The sequence below is a fragment of the Mycteria americana genome, chromosome 2 (genome assembly GCF_035582795.1).
Source record: "Mycteria americana isolate JAX WOST 10 ecotype Jacksonville Zoo and Gardens chromosome 2, USCA_MyAme_1.0, whole genome shotgun sequence".
Lineage (NCBI taxonomy): Eukaryota > Metazoa > Chordata > Aves > Ciconiiformes > Ciconiidae > Mycteria > Mycteria americana.
This window is the reverse complement of record NC_134366.1, coordinates 41,491,892-41,512,845: the sequence shown is the minus strand read 5'-3', so window position 1 is coordinate 41,512,845 and position 20,954 is coordinate 41,491,892.

Genomic DNA, 20,954 nt, shown 5'->3' with positions numbered 1-20,954 from the left:
ATCAGAAAAACTGTAATTGTTTTCTATTCCTTTTTGATATTAATATGAATCAGCAATGGCTTCAGTGATACTTTCTGAAATAGTTGATATAAAAATCAATACTAAGTAATCCAAAGGACAGTCAAACCCATTATAAAACCAAGTAACAAATCCAAAATAATCCCCATACCTGGTAATCCCATCAGACCACTGATGTCAATGGAACACATTGTTGGTTTAAAATTTTGATAAGTGTAATGACTTTGGAGTGCCAGGGGTGATGCTTATCAGAAAGTATAAGCTAGTGTCTACTGTGATGAGTGGTAGTGTTCATATTTAAAATAGCTTTTTGCTGTTTGAGAAGAATATATATATATTTTTTTCCCCTGCCTCGGGCAGAGTTGCATGCCCTAAAATCTGCACTTTTTTTGTGAGATCACTGTTGTTCATGGCTACCATTTAAAAGTCTATAAAAATACTTGAGGAAGGAAGAGCTTAGTTCTACTAAACTCTTTGTCTTCCTACAGAGTTTTTTTTTTTTTTTAGATATGGAAGTCTAGGACCATTTAAAAATCTATTTAAAATGCAACGTGTAGTAAGATGCTACCTCTATAATGCTAAGAAAATGTCTTTAATTACCTTTTGGATAAAAGCTACAGGTATTATCTTGACGTTTTTTCACAATTACCTTACTAACCAGCATGACATGTTTGGAAAGCTTCTAATTTGTAACAGCCAATGTGTATTCGTTGAGAACAGTCATGTCAAACCAATCTAATTTCTTGCAGTGACAGGGTAACAGGCTTTTTGGATAGGAAAAGAAACAGATGTTGTATATCTTTAGTAAAGCTTTGTTACTGATTTGCACAATATTCCCATGAGCAAACTAGATTAACACATTTAAATGTAACTAATGAAAAAAAAAAATTATGAATTTTGGTAGTATAGGGACAGAAGGGATGAGCAAACAAAGTAGGATGATTCGGGTATCTTTCCTGGCTGAAATACAATTCAATGTTTTCATCAATTACTAAGTTTATAAAATTGACAGTACTCCCTCAGTTTTACACTCCTGTGTAACCACAGGAACAACTGTGCAAGTACCAGTTCAGTAAAAAAATCTGGGAGGTAGTGTGGCTCAAAAGCTGAACAGGAGCTAACAGTGTAACACAGTTACCAGAAGGGCAGAGGTAAATGAAATTAAAGAGTTTTAAAAATGTGAAATAATTCTAAACATCAGTAAAAACGTAGTTGGAATGTGGTGGCAAGTTTTGGTTAAGAGGAGGACCAACTGGGCCAAGAAAACCAGAAATCATAGGAAAGCAGGAAGAATTATCACAACATAGAAAAGGCAACCAGTAAGGCCAGATAGATAGGGAATTGCTTTAATATACTGAAAATGGGACCTAGGAAGAGACGTAAGTCTTGAAATGTGTTAAGAATGCCTATGAAGAGAGAGAACAATTTATCTTTTTGTTTAAAGGACAAGAACTAATGGGCTCAGGCTGCAGTAAAGAGTGTAAGTGTTAAGAAAATCCTTATAACTTTAAGTATAGCAAAGTGTGAATAAATTGTCTGGAAAGTAGTGGATTATCAACACAGGTGGTTTTGAAGAATTAGCCTGACAAATATCTGTCAGGAAGGTATAGGATCACAGAAGAACCAGATGTCCTCTTTTTTTTTGGGGTGGGGGTGTGTGTGTGATGTGCATGTGTGTGAACAGCGGTTATGTTCAACTAATAAAGAGTAATTGGGGAAACCTTTATAAAAGTTTGTGATGCCCAGAACAGGACAATGACATGGAAAACTCTTGGCGTTACTTGCCCAGAACTGATCTGCTATTGGAGATGTTGTACGCAAATCTCTTTACTGAAGCTATTGTTCCCAACTGTTGTTGCTTCTGTCATTGCATTTAACACTTATGTCTTTGTCAGGCATATCATAATGATGATCGCTTGCCACACTTTTAGCTATCTCAAGGGTATGCTGTTCTTCAAGGCAGCAAGCTGTTAGGCTGGCTCCACTGATTTTCAAACTGAGCTTTATAGCGGGTAATAATAGCATGAAATTTTTTTTTGGTTAGTCTTAAATAGCATGAATGTCTTCGAAACATCTTTTATTACCACTCTGAATGCCCTTAAACCTTGTTGGAAGTGAAATCAAACAATGTTTTGGGAATGTCAAATCTCTCGCTGAAAGAGTGTAAAATTTTTTTGTCCTTGTTATTCTGTGGTTTTTGGTTATTTCCTGTGTGTGTCCGAAATGTTCTGAGGTTCAGTTGCCCAAAGAAGTGACCTGTCCTATTCAGTATGGAGGCTTTGGGGTAACATGGGAGTGCAGCACTCCTTGCCTGCATAGTTCTTTACCAGATGGGTTGCAAAGGAGTTGGGGAAAGAGCTGGACTCCTTTAGCTTTCTCTGAAAGATACATAAAAAATAATGATTTAATGGAACACCTTGCTTTTAAATAGAAGTTTCTGCATGTGGGAAGGACCTTCTGTCAATTAGGCTTAATCTACCATTGAAATTACCATCTTAGCAAGTGGGATGCTGACATGATATCCTGGAGAGAAAACCAGATGTAAAGCAATTTCCTCACATCACTGTAGGTCAGGTCTGCAGATGCAGCAGGACGCCAAGGTCCAGAGGTAATAAACTGAAAACTTCCCTAAGCTGTTGGAATTACTGCTGTACAGGATGCCACTGAACAACGGCACGTAGTCTGACAGTAGGGCTTCAGTTTTAGACTTGTTGAACGTTTTGTTATCCACCTGTGGCAGTATTTGTGTCACCAAGACAGCAGCTAACTAACTGCCTGAACACCAGGGCCTATTGAGATTTTTCCTTAGGTTGTTTTTGGAGAACGTACAGCATTTCTTTATTTACTTGTTCAGAGCTGCTCTGGATCATTTGGTTGGTTTGAGGTAATCTTCACCCTAATTGAGCTAAAAAAGGTTTATAAAAACTGAAATTCCCCAATAGTGTAGGAAAAGTCTCATGATAGTTCGGTTGTGTATTCATTTCACTGGATCTGTGTTGCCCCTCTGTAACTCAATTCCTTGCTTAATTCTGTTTTCACCTTCAGTTTTATTGCAAATATTATTATGCCTGAACATACCTCCCATACCTCTGCAGCAATCTGTTTGATCCGTTTTGAATGGTTGTCTTTTTCAAACAATATTTCAACTCATCAACATGCTTAAAGTGCATTTCTTTTCATAGATGACACTGTGCCATCTGGATTTCTGTTCAGATAAAAAATGCCCCTTTCTTTGTTTAATCTCACTTCCAGATTTGCTTTTTAATGGCTGACCACTATTCTTTCATCTTCACCTAATTTCCTATTTCTTTATTAGGTGACTTGTTCACTTATAAATAAATGCAATTTTTTTTTTTTAAATGTGAGGCTAATTCCTTATGTTGACTATTTCTTTGACTAAGAATTTGATTTAATCTATGTCAAGTTAACTCTCTAAATTGATTTATTGATCAAAAAATAAGAAAATAACTAATTTTACCACTCCACTGGTTTACTTTTTCAATTTTGTTTCTTTGTTTTAAAAGCAGTCATATGAAATATTAGCATAGCTGATGTACGGACTCTCTTTTGTTAGTATTCATTTGGAATTGTTGAAGAAGCAACAGAAACACAAAATAAAGGCATTTGAGGTCAGGTATAAACTCCCCAAAGCTGTGAGGCTGTTAAAAATGGTTCATTGTGCTGAAAGGTGAATGAGTGTTTCAGCATTAAATAAAGCAGGGCTTAGAGCATTTTCATTTGCAGCTGTAATAGAAGGAAGTAATTTTAACAAGCACACAAACTACGTTGAAAAACAACAGCATGCCTATGCCTATGAAAAAGCTTTAGTTACCTTGACCTGTCTGTGTTTGCCTGTCAGGCAAGGACCATGATACTCCAGTCCTTCTGACTGGAGGATCCAGTTTAGCATAATTTCAAGAGCAGCTTTTCTTCACATATTCTAGCAGAGAGGGAAATCCAAAAGCCAACCATTTCTCTTGGCCTCCCTGGGTTAGGCCTTTCAGGCGTTAATTTAAGTATCTGTCATCTCAGATGACAGGTTACTTTAATAGTCAAAGTAACTTACAGGATGCTTAAATAACTATACAGCCTGTAGAAGATATTTTGGAAAAATCTTTATTTATAATCTCTCCTGCTCTTGAGTTACCATTTTTCTTTAAGTGGAAAATTATTTGGAAGCCTCAATTTTTTTACATTGATCTACTACTATTACCTTCAAACAAACACCAGCATAATTTATTAATGTTTTCTTACAACTGAGTGAACACATAAGAGACCAACTCATTTTGTAGGAGAGCTGTTCTTTTCCAGGCTCAGTTCAGAATAAAACAAACCCTTTGTCCTGCCATAACTCTGCTTGGTTGCACATGTGTGTCTGAGAAACCTGACTCTTGGATACACACCACATTGCTGGCAGCTGCAGAATCCCCTTGTGCACGTATTTGTATATAAACACAGGGCTTATTAATGCAGCCTCTGAGGGCTTAATGGGCCATGGGCTCCCTGGTTTGTGGTTGCCAGGCCTCTTTTTTTGGGTGTGGATCCTTTGCTTCCATAGTCTCTTCCTCCCTACCCGTCCCATTCGGCAGCCCCTATCCCACCCTGCAGAGCTGAGGTACCCAAGTAGGTGGTTCTTTGCCAACTCCAGTATTAGGGGTAACCTCTCATCAGCAGGTCGAAGAGAAGTTACCTGCTATGGCAAACAGCAGTGGCAGAGTGTTAAAGGCTGGGAAAGTTACTGCCTGTCATAGCTATGTACTTGGTGAATGTGAATCAAAGCTGAACTCCTATTCCCTGCGTGGAGTGGCTTTAATGGAGCAAAAGCATTGGAAATGTCTCATTTGGCATCATCTTAGAATATATTTCTCTTCTCTCTCATTTAAAACAAACAAAACAACTTCATTTCCAGTTAACTCTGGGTTAACCTGCAACTTCTTTCCTTTGGGAATTTTTTTTTCCTGTTGTCTGTTATAAAGAGGGTAATGAAAACATAGAGGAGAAAGTGGTTGGTATCATGATTTGTGTGTGTAAATGTGTTATAACATTTTATGATGTTTCTCAGGTCATATAAAATTGGTTGAAGAATTCTGTTTGTGAATTTGCTGCCTTGGGCATTCTGACAGAAAATCAGCTTCTGTAGAACAAATCAAAGGATGCATCACATCTTCTGTAGCTCCTAGAAAATGAGCTTAAAAGTGCAGCTATTTAACTGGCTGCTTGTGTAAATAACTGCTCAGAAGGAAAGAATTGAACTTTGGAGAAACGTTTTGATATTTTTAGTTGTCTTAGATAATGAAAGCTGAAATACTTTTCTAAATGGACTTTTACATAGTATATTCTTCTCATTCTCCCTGTGACTCTTCTTCTTTTTTTTTTTTTAATGTCACAGAGTCTGTGAATTCATATTAGACAAAAATAAGATTAAAAAACTGAGCAAACCCACAGTCTCCTGTACATCGGAAAACAGTTCAATGCTGCAGATGAGTACAACTTTACAGTCTTTCCTCTTACAAGGGTGTATTTAGAGCTTAATGAACATGGTGTGCTAGTTTATATTATGGGATAAGTTTCCAAATAGTAACAGAAAATTAGGTTGCTGTTCCCATATGACGCTAACAAGCTGCATTGTTGAGAAGGCTCTAGAATGAAGTGGTCATCTAAAATTGAATTTAGGGCTGAAAACCTGTACTCTGTTCCTCATCATCAATTTATCCTGTGCTCTCCATTTTAATTGTTCTGTGATGATCTTTGAAAATGCAGCTGTCATGAGAATGTCAAATGAACAGAAGTACATGACGTACCGATCTATTGAGGACACTGAGGGCATTGACCTTCTTTATGTAAACCCATGTTCCATTTCAATCAAATATGCCATTACACCACCCATCCGTTTACATCAGCTTCATAAAAAGTCAGTGCTGGCGTATATGACAGACAATTAGACTATCCTGCTGAGTCCACTTACAATGAAACAGGACTCAGGAGTGGGTGAAAATCATCAAGTGATAATAAGCATATAGTTTCATTTGTTCATAATATATTGATTGGGGAAAAGTGCAGCTGTGGAAAGTCAATATGCCTGCATACTGTTGTTCCAACTGAACAAACGCACTTAGGGTCTTCTCATTACTATAATTACAAAAGTAATCAGTTTTAAAAAAAAGTCCACAGCTACCATGTAAATGGGTATTGAATTTAGCAGAGCAGCACCAGTTTGTTACTTCTCAGCAGCATCAGTTTTCCTACATAAAGCAACCCCCAAAAATACCAGCAGAAAGGCTGTCCTAGATGGTTTGTTCTGTAGAAGTGTTTAACTAATAATATAACATAAAAAAAGCATTAGGCAATCAGTTCCAGAAGGAGAAAGAAATAACACACAGAGGCACAATCAGAGTTATGTTCTAGTCGCATGTAATCCCAGTATTATGGGAAATTCAAGTAACCCTATTAGAAACGTTTCAAGTTTGAATTAGAAGACTTCCTGTGCACCCAAGGTAAACAGAATTGTTGACAGTGCGAGTAACCCTCTTAGAAAAGCTACAGGAAAGGGTGAAGTGGTGGTGGGAACAGAACATGTTACGAGGCAGGAAGTTGTTCAGGTTTACACCATCCTTCTCAACTTCTATGGAGCATGCTACAGATACTTTTGTTGTGAAATAAAAATTGATGGCTTCAAAATGAATGCAGCTGAGAACTAGTTTTGCTGTAGGCTTGCTGTTATGTATTTGTGGCAGTATCAAGAAGAACCACTATTAACACAAAGCTTTTTTCAGAATAAGTTGCATCCTACCATCCTTTTAAAAAATTCCCACCTCTGTTCATGCTTGGATCCCTATAATAGGGAGGGTAAAAAACCTGCCAAACTCAGCAGTGACCTAGTGCACACTAACTTCTTGGGGAAAAAGAGGTAATAAAATCCTTCATAATGAAGAAGGGATTACACTCTAGAAGGCAGTTTCCTGGTATAGGAAAAAAAAAAAGTGCATGTTTTTCTTTTCTTCATTTGAAATTTTTTTGGGTGATGTTAATTGACAGGCATAAAAAGGCATTTCAGTCTTTTTTCACAGCTAAGAAGGTATTTTATATTTTTACAGTCGTTTAAAATAGTGAAGTGAATTTTCTTTTCAGGAAGTGTTCAATTTTAGGTGGAAAATATAGAGTTGTCTTAACCTCAGAGGAATTTTTATGACAAAGGTAGTTGCATACTTTAAGCATAGAGATTACAGTGAAAATAAAGGCAGCTGTTTCGAACAGCTGCCCTTATGTAGATACTGGGTATTTTTACTTATGAATAAGTAGGACAAAGGGGAAACTCAAAAACTGTCTTAGGTGAAAGTTTCCCCTCTCAAGGAAAGAACATAACTAAAATTTTCATAATTTTCATTCTTACTGTGTAAAGGTGTATATATATGTGCATGCATGCCACGGGGAGGCTGCCGGCACTCTGAAATACTGCTCTAGCCAGCTCCCTATCCACCTTCTCCAGCTCTAGCCCTTCTCTCTGCAGCATCTCCCTTTCCAGCTGTACATCTGTGCTCCTCATATTTCTCAGGACTGGCCAATGCACAAAGTCTCCCTTTCAGTTTGCATAGGTGACTTGGTGTCGTGGTTTAGCTTCAGTCAGCAACTAAGCACCACCCAGCCGCTTGCTACCCCCCCCCCCCCGCCCCCTCCCAGTGGGATGGGGGAGAGAATCGGAAGAGCAAAAGTAAGAAAACTTATGGGCTGAGATAAGAACAGTTTAATAATTGGAAAAATAAAATTGTAATGAAAAGGAAAACAAGAAGAGAGAGAGGAACAAAACCCAGGAAAAACCCACAAGTGATGCAACCGTTCACCACCCCCCAACTGATGCCCAGCCCATCCCTGAGCAGCGATCGCTGCCTCCCAGCCAACTCCCCCAGTTTCTATACTGAGCATGATGTCACATGGTATGGCATAGCCCTTTGGCCAGTTTGGGTCAGCTGTCCTGGCTGTGCCCCCTCCCAGCTCCTTGTGCCCCTGGCAGAGCATGGGAAGCTGAAAAGTCCTTGACCAGTGTAAGCACTACTTAGCAACAGCTAAAACACCAGTGTGTTATCAACATTATTCTCCTACTAAAATCCAAAACACAGCACTATAACAGCTACTAGGAAGAAAATTAACTCTATCCCAGCCAAAACCAGGACACTTGGAATCAGCTGAGGCAGAGAAAGCAATGCTGGTAAAACAAAACAAAGATAAGAGAGGAGAGTAGCTATGAGAGCAAGTAAAGGACTGGAAGAACTTAAATACAGGAATAAGAAAGCTGACCTTAGTGTTTTCCACCTGAGAGTCAATGCCCAAGCTTGGGCTTGCACATTAACTCCAGGCATTGCTGTATGAGTTCCTGCAGTTGACATAGGTTAAAGCTGCTTGACAATACAGGTCGTGTGAGATCTCTCAGTAGCTTTTGATGCTTCCGAGAGTGGAGATGGTGGAAAGCCAGGGACAGTCTGCCTTTGGGTTCCCATCACACCCCCTGAAGAGGAGAGCTTGGGCACTCCTATTTGCACCCTTGCTCATGCTGATCTTACATAGTGTAACTACCTGAATGCCCATCAGGACGCTCTGAGCTGCCGGTCACACAGAGGAGCATAACCTGTCTCCTCACCTCCCAAAGGTCTGATAAACTGCACCCAGCTGTCCAGGTGCTAGATACAGGTAATCTTACCATAGCAGTGCCATGTGAGGTAAAATCTTGCTTTCTTTTGAGCCAGCAGCGACCACTGGAGATGTAGAGACACTTCTTTGTGTTTTCACACTTTCTGAAAATACATCAGGAAGATGACTTTGCTAGTTCTTCCAGCTCTCATTCATGTTAATACAATCTGTGCTATTATAGCATTTATATTCTGTCAGGGCTTGAAGTCCAAATTGGAAGCTGGATTTTTCAAGGAATCAGATGTATCTGCATCAAAAATCAGTCCCTTGCCCCAGTGTCTTACTCTTCCTTAGCAAAGTAAGTGTAATACTGAAAGTAAATAGGTAATAGGTAAAATATTTTGGTTGTAGAAACTTTATGGTATGAATCTGAGTCCTTATGGGATTTGGGCAAAACTGCATATGCTTTCTTTTTTCTGGCATAAGAAAATATTAACACACACCCCCCAATTGCAGCCTTTGATGAAGTGTGTGTATGTGTAAGCAAGCTTACAGCACTTGGGAGCCCCTTTTGTTAAACTATGTGCTGTGTTACCTTTAAAGGTGTCACAGTGTTACATGGACCAAATATATGCTCAGTCTGTATTTTTATCAATGGTATCTGACTCAGGATTTATCTGGCATTTGTAATAATACTTGTTAAATTTTTCCTTGGGTCTTGGTGATGAGGAAGGTTTTATGAAGAAAATTATTCTTCTATCTGTGGTGATATCATCCAACTTTGCATTCTCTGACCTGTCTCATTCCACCTACTATAGTCAGCATCCCTGCTCCTGCTGGTGCAAGCTGTTGTCCCAGTCTGCTCCAGACTTTTAATTTGTGAGTCTTGCTGTTTATTCGAGGTCCTCCTTTGCTATAGTCTCCTGTGAGTGAGTGGCTACAACTGCTATTGGCTTTCCTGCACTGCCAATCTTCCAATTTCTTTCCTTTTATTCTCAAATTTCTATCCTCCTGCTGCAGCAAAGTAGTTTGTGTTCCTGATGTTACTAATTTTTGTGAGGGGCTTTATGCTTTTTTTGCTTTTTGTTTTACCGGTAAACCTCAACATGGTTGCTGCTGCCTGATGGGATGCCTGTGCCGACCTAGCACGCAGCAGCAGTTTCTTTTTCTCCCTCCTGCATTGCTATTTTTGTCTCTTGCCATTCTAATCATTACCATGGTTTTTTTTGAATTGGCTAATGCTCATTTATGTAATTTTCTTCACCTCGTCCCTGTCCCATGCACCTGCCACATTTGATTTGCTCTGCCATTTATTTGACTCCTCAGGCTTCACATATACATATACACCTGTTTTATGTAGACTTCTTTTCTCTTCTTCCCTAATGACTTTTGCAAATGTGGCCAATTTCAGCCACACCTTAGAGAGGTAAAGTTATCCAGGAGAATTAAGTTTCTACCTTTTCTGTGAAAACCAGCAGCACTGAAAAAGAGCACCACTGTAGGAGTTTTCATGTATGTGGTGTTGGACGAGAGAGACTCCGTGCTGCAGGGAATGCTTTTGAAGGGTTCTGAGGAGAGACACGCTTATGACATGCATCCATGCGAAACAAAACTATATTAGTTCACATTTGTTTTACTTGCAGTTTGTATTACTCTAACAGAAGGCACATTTTAAAGAAGTTTCGCTAACGTATGTCTTTCTCAGTTGCCAGTATATATGGAACTTGTGTACAATTGCGGTTGGAAGATTGACCAAGTTTGATTATATGCACCTGTTTAAAAATATTAACTTGTTTACTATGGTAAAGAATGTAGGATATAATCTTTTTTGCTGTGAATACCTGTTTACTTGACAGACTTGTACCTCTGTCTTTTTTGCACGTACTTGAGAGCTGCTTTTGAGACCCTTTTTGCTTTCTCCTTTTTGGGCTTCACAAGCTGCTGTTGGACAATTTCCTGCTGTCATAAATAAATCATGCCCATACTTAAGTATTCTGTATGACTTTTTTTTTTTGCCTGTATCTACCATATGAGTTTATTTTTAGTCTTTATTCCTTCAAAAGATGCTGGTTGAACGGAATCTCTCTTCTTTGACTCTATCTTTCTTGCCAGAGGTTATTCTACTAAGACTGCCTATGGAAATGCATGAAACCAAAAAATCTGCAGCAGCAAGGATTGCTGTAATCCTTTAGTGTCATTCCCGAGGCAATGAGGTCTTTCCGGGGTAAAATAAGTTCACAGTTCAGTCTCTAACTGTAGCTATATCATGTCTTATACTTGGGATACATTAAAGAATTATTTCTGTTTAAGTATAGATTTCCTGGTGTGGAGGATAAGGGCTGGTAGGGGGGAGAGCATCTGCTTGGATGGCTGTATTTCTGATTTCCAGAGCTCCTCAGAACAGCTCTGTTACTCCGAGAGTTTCTGATATGGAAATTCTTATTTTTGCCTTGACCCATCCGGATGTAATTCCCTTTATCATCCATTACTTTCAGCAAAAATTTTCTACCCAGAAACTCTAATATCTGTGGTGGTGCCACTTTAATTGAGTACAGTTGATCGAAATAAGAGGCATCAGCGTAAAGTTGTGCAATGAAAGGGCTGTACAATCCAGGGGTCTTGCAAATGGAGGAGATGGTGGATGGCAGGGGGTATAACGCTTACGAGGGGCAAACCTTATCTCTAGTACCAGACCTTAGTGTTTTTAAATGGTCTGTCGTATTAATCTTCCTTCTACTTATCTGTGTTAACATCAACTGAAAATACCTTTCTCACAAGCTTTCCCACTTGACATTTCAGGCAAGAGTGAATAGTTTGACGTGGCACCTGTGGTAGGATGCTTAACTGTCACTCCCTGCCTTTACCAGTCCATACCTCAAACCATGGCCCAACCGCTGTCCTTGCTCCGTTCATTGCTTTCCTTAGCATTGCCTCTTTGGTGAAAGATAATCCTTCACTGATGAACGGGGACTGCTGGGACCGTTTTAAGTGAGGCAAAAGAGTGGACACTAGCAATTAGGTATTTCCTGATTTCTGAATTGTCAGCAAAATCATAAGGATTCTTTCCATCTCATGTTAGGATGCTTTCTGAAACCAGAGAATTGATTGAATGTGTTCTTCAAAATTATCATGCTGGAGAGAAAGGTAAAAATGTTGTTGAGTGACACTTGCCTTACCTAGTTTTGCTATAATTTCTCAGAGCAAATGACAGAGCTACTTCCCCCCTGCTGCAGGCTTGAAACCTGAACATACCTATAGTTAGGCTGTCTTTCTTTAGTAAAGGAATTAAAGAATGGAAATAAAAGAATAGCAGTTGATGGCGCCTGACATTGTGACTTCAGAATCTCCGAGAGGGATGTTCAAAGACTCTTCAATGCATAATACTAATTTTTATCACTGTTGACTATTACGTTTCTTAAAATTTCCTCTAAATATGTCTACAGGGGTGCAAAACCATGCACACGCTTGCAAAGCATTTCTTACGCAATCCGAAGGAACATGGAGGAGGAGATCCAGGTCTGGGTTGCCTAAGGAAGGAGGAGGAAGGTCAGTGCAATACCCAAGAAAAGTTCTGTGAGCAACTTTTAAAGATTTGCATTGAACCTAGCTGCAATTTTATGATCCCATTTTATCCAGATGAGCAGAATCATAATTGGCATAGTACTACAGAAAGAAAAAAATGTGAGAAAGGACTTAATAGCATAGTGATACTCATGTTTATGACATCCTCTGAAAACTGTGTTTCTGTAGCCAGCCAAAATAAAATTCTGAAGCTAAGCTGCCTGAGGCACACACACCTAAAATAAAAATTTGAGTTGGGGAATGGCATAAACATGCAATACAACTTTGGCCACTGTAGGAGAGAAGTTCTTTTAATTGTAATGCAAATCTCAGAAGCTGTATAATGAACATAAAGAAAAATGCAAGATAATCATGTAACTTAAAATTACTGTGGAGGAAATTACTCTAAGAACTGTGCAAGTAGGAATAATTTAAAAGTACTGTATAGTGCAAAAGGTTCTTTATCCATAAGAATGAAAATCATGGGATGCTTACATCACAGTTTCTAACAGGGTTTTGAGGGAATAATTTTTGTCCTATGCTCTAAAAAGCAAGCTCCCTGTTTAGGCCCAGACACAAGTTATACTCAGAGTGCTGCAATGGCATTGGCCCAGCTGCAGATACAACTTGGGTGGCTCAATGGAAGAATGCCAGAGCGCTGGGGCGGACTCTAAGGTATGGAAAATTCTTTCCTGCACTCCCATGGAGTGTGCTAGGTGTGCTGCGAAGCACTTGTGCATGGTCGCTAGGTGTTACTCTCTCAAAAAGGAGCAGGCTGACTGTGTTTTTTGGGTAACCAAGAGAACACATGGAAAAAGAGTTGTCAAATTGTAGCTGAAAACTTTCAGATTTAAAAAAAACATTTGCAGTGTTACGTGTAATTTGAAAATAAGTCAGTCAGGATTTTCACTACATTGTGGTTTGAGAGACAACCAGATTGACAGTTAAGGGATAGATTGTATTTAGTTACAAAGCTGAAGAAAGGAAATAGAAAACCATTCGATCAGGATGAAGCAGCTCATGGGGCGTGGAAGTAACCCTGCAGCATGCAGCTTGCAACCCTTTTGACGTACGATGGCCGGTTTTTGTGCCTGATACATACGGAAACGAAATGATCTGACACAGTCACCAAGTGTAAGTAAAACTCAAGTGAAATCTAAGGGCTGTGATACCTGAACAAAATATGTATTGGTGGTTCCACAGAAAAAAAAGTAAATATGGGACAACTGTCTTTTGGTAAATGCAAGGTCATCTGAATCCCCTTACCCTTTTTTTTTCTTTGCATTGAAGGTTAGGCTATAAGTGGGGAAGAGCAGGCACATGGATAACTGGTTTGGTGTAGCTGATATGCAGCACCTAATTTTTGTTGTAGTGTCTAAGCCCTGTAAGTTCAAATATTTGACTTATATGTGTAACCTAAAACAATTTTAAGCAAGTGTTTTAAATTACTTTAAGGGGTTGATATTAGTAGTTCATAATGTCTTTCCTTAATGCATTTATGATCAATGTGCTTAGTTTTTTAGTATAGGGAAAGACTTGGTTTGAACTTTGAGTTTCTAAAGTTCCTTTTTTTATCCTTGTTGATCTGAACTTCCATTCAAATACTCAAAGTTGGAATAGTACTTGATTGTGAGAAAAAAATCAAGTAATTTGACAGAACTGAGGGAGAACATATCACTACTGCAGTCAACATAGTGCACCAAGACATACAAATGCTATTTCTGAGTATGAAATTGTTTTGAGAATGAAGAAACTTCTCATTTTGTCCAGAATTTTTGTGTTGACTGTCAAAAATATTTCCCAGTGCATTAAAATTGACACTTTCTGGCAATGGTTTTGGTGAATTAATATTTTTAACATTTCTCCCCCATCTGCCCCAAAAATAAAAAGAACTCATCCCCAATATATTTTGTCAAAAAAATCGTGACCAGATCAACCTGACATCTTTTGTGTTCAGGAACTGATACGTATAAACAAACATTGATATCAGTGTCACTGATCTGTTTGAAAGCTGGCTCAACATCTGTTACTGTTTGGCAGAGGGGCACAGAATGTACAGATTTTTAAAGCCTTGTAAAATGCTTTCATATTTATGTAATGATTGATATTTCATTGCAATTACTAACCTGATAAAATTCCTCACCAGAAGTAGGAGGATGAGAGAAGTTAAGAGACAGGCACATCTGCTAGTCTTTTGGAGATCCAACAAACTTCTAAATGAGATTCAGACTTTGAACTCCTTTCAAGTTTATTTTCAGCCTGAAACCCAGAGAGGATAGTAATGGGCTGAAAGGAAGCACACTGTATTGCGATAAAACGTATCCCAGAGGAGCTTTTGTGATGGGTCTCTAACTAGTTTCACTAGTCAAACATTTTCCTTGGAAATACGAATGAGAGAGAATGGGAAGCCGGCTGTTTTCCTAGCAAGTGAATACCAAGTGAATGCCTATGACGCTTCTAAGCTTCTAATACTTTAAAATATCCCTTCTCACAAATTATAGTAATTGTGTAGTAATAATTAGAATGGCGTTAGACTTCTGAACACACTGCTTAGAAGTACCGTGAGTGAGAAGCACATTCAGAAAAATATAGTTCATTAAATGGCAGAAAAGTGAAATTTTGGAATGACTGAAGATGACCATTGTCGTCTTAAATGTTGAAGGGATTTATTCAAGAAATTCTTAATTTGTTTACACTTGAGATATGTCAGTCTTTAAAACGGACATTAAAACTTTAATCTGACTAAAAGTTATCCTCAATAAGTTTTGCAATATCAGAGTGTCTGTGGGCACGTCTGTGCTGTACTATATGATGCAAAATAGATATCCCCAAGCTGATGTTAAAAGAGCTAAAAACAGAACGGTATAGTCACCTCACTTGCCCCAGCCAATTTGTTGCTTAACCTAGAAGCAGGTGGTGGAGCTGAGGATTGGAGCTAGAATCATTAGTAGTATTTCGCAGTGTTTCATGGATGACAATCCACTTTGCTTGGAGGCAGGTTGAGATCCCCTGCAAGAAACACAGTGCCCAGAGAATGTACGCTTCCCTGTGGAGCCCACAGCAAAGTTGCTTTGCCTTTTCTGAGGCTAACTGACTAAACATCAGGCTCATATCTTTGGTAACACTGGGGCACTGGGGTTTTTGTTAATACTGGGATAAGGCAAGCCACACAGCTGTGTTTTCAGGCAACTGAATTTACAAAACTAGGGCTTTAAACTTACAAACTTAGTTTCTCCCTTACCTGAGCTAGAGCTGTAACTAACAGGCAGTGTTTCCAAGCAGAAGTGCAGGTATGACAACAGGATAGCTGGCAACTCGCTTGGCAAGTACACTTATAGATAAAAAGAAGCCATTTTTATGATGGTGTTTTAGAACAAAGTTTCACTTCAATATATAATAGTGATATGCATATCAGTTTACAAAATCAAGCAATCAAAATCAGAAAAGGCCAGAATTTAGGTTGTCTGTGAACTCTCATGGTCATGCATCATGGCACAATCTTTGCTCTCCATAAGACCTCTCAGTCTCTATTACTCCCAATATATTCTTTTGTGGTTTGAGCTTGAATCATTGACCAAGCAGCAGAGAGAATCCTTCTGGTTTTAGTTTTTTTGTTGGAACAATTGCAGGGGAAATGCTGTAAAAGTCTGTGCTACAACAGATCCAGTATAAAGGGAACTTATTGAGAACACAAATGCTAGGCAAGCTCTGTTGATCATGTGTTAATTATAGTGGTTTTTTTTTTTCAGGATGCTCTTAATTGTACCTGTTTGAATCTGTTTTGCCGTTACATGCATTGCCCCTGTTTTAAAGAATAAAAGTTTTAGTGAATTATGACCCAAAGCCTTCCAATCTGAGACAGCCATAGAAACGTGGCTTCTCAACCTTGTTCTGGAAAACCACAAAGCCTCTCTCATGAGATTACCCTAAGTGAATAAATAAATTTTAACTTGAAACAAAAACAAGGGTTTGAAAATTTTGGCATCGCTGACCAAAATTTTTAATAGTTCAACTATTAAAAATTTTTTGAGTTGTTTGATAGTTCATTTGAGTTGTTTAATAGTTCAACAACTCAAAACAGAAAGTGTTGGAGCCTTTTACCAAATGCATTGAACTGAACCTGTTTGCAATGATATTCCCACTTTTTCAACCCTTGAGTATATTTGTTAGTAGATATGCTATTTAATCTGTCATTCCCTTCCACAACCAAATTCTTTAGTAGAACAAAAATGAATGTTTACTAGATATTGCCAGTCTATAATGAAAGAAAAAATAAAATTATATTGGAATATTATGATTTCAAAAGCACAAACAGTTGATGCTAAAAGTAAAAATCATCTTTCCCAAACATGGCACACATCAATTTAAGTTTAATTAACAGTAACAGCATCAATGCCATCTTGGTGCTCATTAGAATATTGAACAGTTGTTGGCAGATGTCTGGCAATACAGCAGTAATTATGAATCTTTCCCTGTTGTATCATTTCTATTTAATTCACTTTTTAAATGAAATCACACAGTCTATAGACTCTTCAGGTATGTTCGGGTCTGCAGTCTGTGGTGCACACACAGCACAGCATACGCCAACCTGTTTTCTTAGATTAAATCTATGCAAGTCCAAAAATAACTCTATGAACATATGTGCTAAAGTACTTTGAGGTAACCTTTGTTTTCTCTCGACTTAATGTAATAAATCAAAACCGTAGAGCCAAGCACATGCTGTTGCAGCTCCTCTTGCAGAGTTATACATCACTTCTCAGTGCAAGAAGGAAACTGCTGATATGTATATAATATATAATCTGTAGAAAGTACTTATGATAGGGTTTTAAAAAGGAATGGAGTATTTGTAAGGAACTTACCCTCCACATCTTTAAAAAAAACATACTAAAAAAAGGGATGGCTGATAGGAGAGTAACTTTCTATAGAAATTTTTTACCCCTTTAAGGGCTTTATACTTATAGATCACCTGCTGGGTGATTACTAACTGTTCATTATATTGTGGTTTGTGTTAAATGAGATCAAGATCTCTTTACCAGAAGTCTGTCTCGGAGCACCTTGAATAATACATGAACCTCATTCACATTCTTGTGGGTTTTCTTCAAGGCCCAGTAATTAGTGGTTGGAGCTGCTTTTATCATCTGAGGAGTAAAGCACATTGGTGTGAAGCTGAAGAAACTTTGCTCTGTTTTGGCATGCCATGTGTGCTCTGTTCAGTGGGAAAAAGTTTGTCAGATTATCACTCACACTTATTAAATTGGTTCAAGCATTTAAAATGTGAAAGCAAATTGCTTGTGGAAAAGAAACTAAGCTTGTGACTCTTAAAAAACAAACAGCTATTCTGCTTAACAGTGAAGGGCTACAGATGCCAAGGAGAGGTTGTTGCTGATTAGCCTGACGGAAGGACTGGAGGGAAGGAGGAAGAGACGAGGAAGCTGATGCTAATTTCAGCAGTATAGAGAAGTGTCAAGGAGGCAAGAGGAGGGGCCGTGCATGGAAGTTTAATGCATATGCAAAGCTGACAAAGGCAGCACCCAAGCCTTCAAAGATTTGCATCTCCCTAATTAATGAGTATTAATAGAACTTAGAACAATAACAACAAATAATGCAGGAAGGGTGCTATCTATTTTCTCTTTTGTGTGTCTTGTTTCTTGGCATGGTAGAACTGAGTGGCAAGGTGACATTCAAGTCCTCAGTTATTTCAATAGGTTTTTGTCTGTTTATTTGGAACGGCTTTAGGCTCATGCAATGTACTTTCTGATAACACCATGTCTTTGTCAATTTTTAAAAAATCTACATCTGCAATCTGACATTTTTCTGTGGGTGAGTGAAGGAGCAGTCATGTAATTTAGATTTATACCTTTTAGCTGGTTTGCCTCAAGCCAACTGAATGAGATACTGCATTTCCTCTTAAATTTCTTAAAGACAGTGTTTGTTCTCAGTGTATTCTTTTTTTAAATAAGGTGTTTTTATATTACTGTTTACAGTTATGAAACACTTTTGGCCACACTGGTGTTGGGAAGTATGGCTTATGCTGATAAAATACAGGTAAACTGAAAATTTATCAAATTGTTTTGGATAAAATAATTTCTAACAGTATATAATAAAATTAAATAGAGGCATGATTTATATTCTTTATATAATGATCTGCCTTCAAATTAAAAGTTTTGGATCATGATGCATATATTGGAACAATGATATAAAGTCTTTGATAGTAGACTGATTCAACAGCTCATTGTATGGGATTGACATTGTGCAGGCTTTTTTGGCTTAACTGCTGGTTAACTTCTTCATTCTTTTCAATTCTTCTCCATATTTCGTTTTCAAATATCCCTAATATCTGTGGGGTGGGTTTTTTTGTTTGTTTTTTTGTTTGGGTTATTTTTTTATAAGGTAGGAGGGAAATAGCCCTAAAGATTTGGCTACTGAGACCTCTTTTTTAATAAACTTAAAAAAAAATTCTAAAATACAAGGTTTCTTGTTATCATGGTTATTATAATGTTAAGTGAAAGTAGTCAGAATTGAATAAGCTGTTCATATCACTTAGATTCTCACACTGACTCTGTTTCTGGGAGTTCAGGGAGACTCCTGTGAGTGAACTACCGGTAACCGGTAATGATTGGCAATTAGCTGACCACCAGGTGGTACCAGCCCCAACCAGCCTTTTCAGGTTGGTTTTCTTTTTCTTAGGCTGGATTCTGAGCTTAAGGCATCCTCTGCAAGTGGGGTTTACTGCTAGTCCGAATGACGAGGCCGGTGCCATGAGGCCAGGCCAGAACAAAACCTGCTCGTTTGCTTCTGGCTTAGTGGGGTGCACAAGAAAGCAGAAATATCATGGGGTGAGGCTGACTATTTACCTGTCTGTAATAGCAACTGAAGAGTGTCAGGAGAAGATCAGTCTTTTGTCTCACCAAGAACTTTGACTGAAGGCTTCAGCTTCTTTAACCAAAGCAAAACACTCCACCCAGTCTTGGGATTGATTTTAGTAAGCCCTGGTCAGCAAGCAAATAACTAAGTCCATAGTATAATAAGGAAGGGGAGGGCTTTTTATCTTTATTGCTCACCTGTTGGAAAAGAAGAGTTACTTGAAGGGAGATGAGAGTGAAGAACCCTGGTGCAGTCTCTTTGACAGCACCGGTGCTGATCACAGATGAAGACGGGCCATCTCTATGGAGAGAGTGCCAAAATTGGCAGGTTTTTTTGTCTCCTATCAGAAGGTCACAATGTAGTGGGGTGATGTATTACATACAACTGCCATATGGCACCACTTGACAATACTGCTGTAATTAAAAATAACACCTGAACACCATAAGACTACTGCAGATTTCAAGAATCTATCCTACTTGCAAGTTTCCCATCACATTTAATCTGACTACTTTAATCGAAAGGAGATGAGCTATCCTTTTTACAACATGTATTCTACAGTAAATCACTAGAAATACTGAAATACCAAATACAGAAGGTAAATAAACAAACACATCTCTTTTAACACAGCCAGTAATCCCTTTACTGTAAATGTTGTCAAGCATAGCAAGAGACAAGGTATTCCACTTGGAGTGTTTAATCCCTTTCAAGATAACTTTCTTAGACTTAAATGCAGCGTGTAAAATGTTAATGCGAGTAATTCTGCTTTTGTTGCCTGTGAATTATTCAGATCTGAATACCTGCCATGTGTAGTCTGCAAGTTCACAGAAGAATCTTATCTAACTACTCTGACAGTCAATCATTAGAAGCTTTATGCAAGTATAACGTGCTCAAGTTCCGTAACTCAGCTGATTATGCTAACACAGCTCAAAGAGAAATATTGGTACTACAAAGGTAATTAAGAAAAAGGTAGTTGTGTGTTATGAAGAAAGAGGTGTTTGCAAACCATAATTACATCCAGTAAAGTAGATTATCATGCAAACCCCATAGTATTGGAGTCTTCCTTGACTCCTGAAGACTTCCTTTCACTGACAGTTATCTTTGCCTTAGCTGAACCATATGCTTCTTTCGAATGCTTGGGATGGCATGCAGGTATAAAAACAACTCATCAACACGCAGTCCTTTAAGAATTAGATAATAATGCCTAGATGCTGCACAAAATGATTAAAAGAGTTTAATGATCCAAGACTTGACGTGGCACAAGAAGAAATAGTTGAGTGGAAACAGAAGTGAGGTGGTGTGGGCTGGGACTGTCCCACGCAGGTAGGCAGCGTGTTTCACATTTCCTGTCTTGTCCTCCTTTTGTCTGCTCGTCTTTTTCTTCAGGACAGGGATCATCTACAACTGCACATGTGTTGTAGTACGTGACATTGCACACTGGGGTCTTGGGGCAGGGGATGCGTGTTAAATCATGCCCTTGCAGTAAGAGTCTAGAGTATAATAGAGATAATAAGGGTGCTAGGAGGCTATGAATGTCATGTTTTTTTCTTATCTCTTGTAACAGTCATTTGGGTAACGCAATGACAGGAATAATTTGGCATGTAGAGTAGAAGTGCACGTGGACAGATAGATTTCTAGGAGAAAGATGTGAAGGGGAAAGAAAAGGCAGAGTGGAGAGAAACGCAGAAGGTTATAAAAAGAGAACAGACCTGATATAAAGACAGTATTTCGCATGGAAGGAAAAATGACCCTGAAATTTTAAGGAAATTATCTTCAAAACTTTTTCATGTCATTACTCCATATTAAAGATGGGGCAGCTGAGGGGGAGAGCAGTAGCAAGTTGGGGAAAGATTTCGAAAAGCAACAGGTGCTTTGATCCACTTCCATGCCTA